The sequence below is a fragment of the Colletotrichum gloeosporioides genome (genome assembly GCF_011800055.1).
Source record: "Colletotrichum gloeosporioides strain Lc1 chromosome Unknown consensus_91, whole genome shotgun sequence".
In the NCBI taxonomy this organism is placed as follows: domain Eukaryota; kingdom Fungi; phylum Ascomycota; class Sordariomycetes; order Glomerellales; family Glomerellaceae; genus Colletotrichum; species Colletotrichum gloeosporioides.
This window is the reverse complement of record NW_025544736.1, coordinates 120,866-121,818: the sequence shown is the minus strand read 5'-3', so window position 1 is coordinate 121,818 and position 953 is coordinate 120,866.

Here is a 953-nt window from a genome sequence, read left to right as displayed (position 1 = left end):
GTTTATAACTATTATAACTTTACTATAAAAACTACTATACTATATATATAATAGCTCTTTAATTATATAACCTCACTATTATTTAACTTTTATAAAGTTTATAACTATATATTATATAGTAANTATTATTATAACTATGCTTTATATATTACTAAGTTTAGTCTAGTTGTTAATATACTCTTTTAATATTAGTTCTCTAAGTATTACTTTATATAAAAATTCTCTATAATTATCTTCTTAATATTAATTTTAATTAGTTATCTTCTTTATTTAAAATTTCTTTATTTAAAGTTTCTTTATTTAAACTTTCTTTACTCCTAATTTCTTTATTTTAAATTTCTTAAGAAGTATTTCTTTTATTTATATTTTCCTTATATATTTCTTCTCTACTTATATTTCCTATACTTAAATTTTCTATATTTATAATTTCTTTATTAATATTTCCCTTACCTATATTTCTTTTATTTATATTTTCTTTATTTATATTTACTTTATTTATATTTCCCTTACTTATATTTCTTTTACTTATATTTTCTTTACTTATATTTCCCTTCCTTATATTTCCTTTACTTATATTTTCTTTATTTATATTTCCTTTCCCTATATTTCCTTTATTTATATTTTTTTTATTTATATTTCTCTTATCTATATTCTTATTCCTTATATTTTTTTTATTTATATTTCTCTTATCTATATTCCTATCCCTTATATTTCTTTTATTTATATTTCTCTTATCTATATTCCTATTCTTTATATTTCTTTTATTTATATTTCTCTTATCTATATTCCTATCCCTTATATTTTATTTATTTATATTTCTCTTATTTATATTCCTATCCCCTATATTTCTTTTACTTATATTTCTCTTATTTATATTTCCTTCCTTTATATTTCTTTTATTTATATTTCCTTAGTTTATATTTCTTATAAATATATTCTTTATAGATATATTT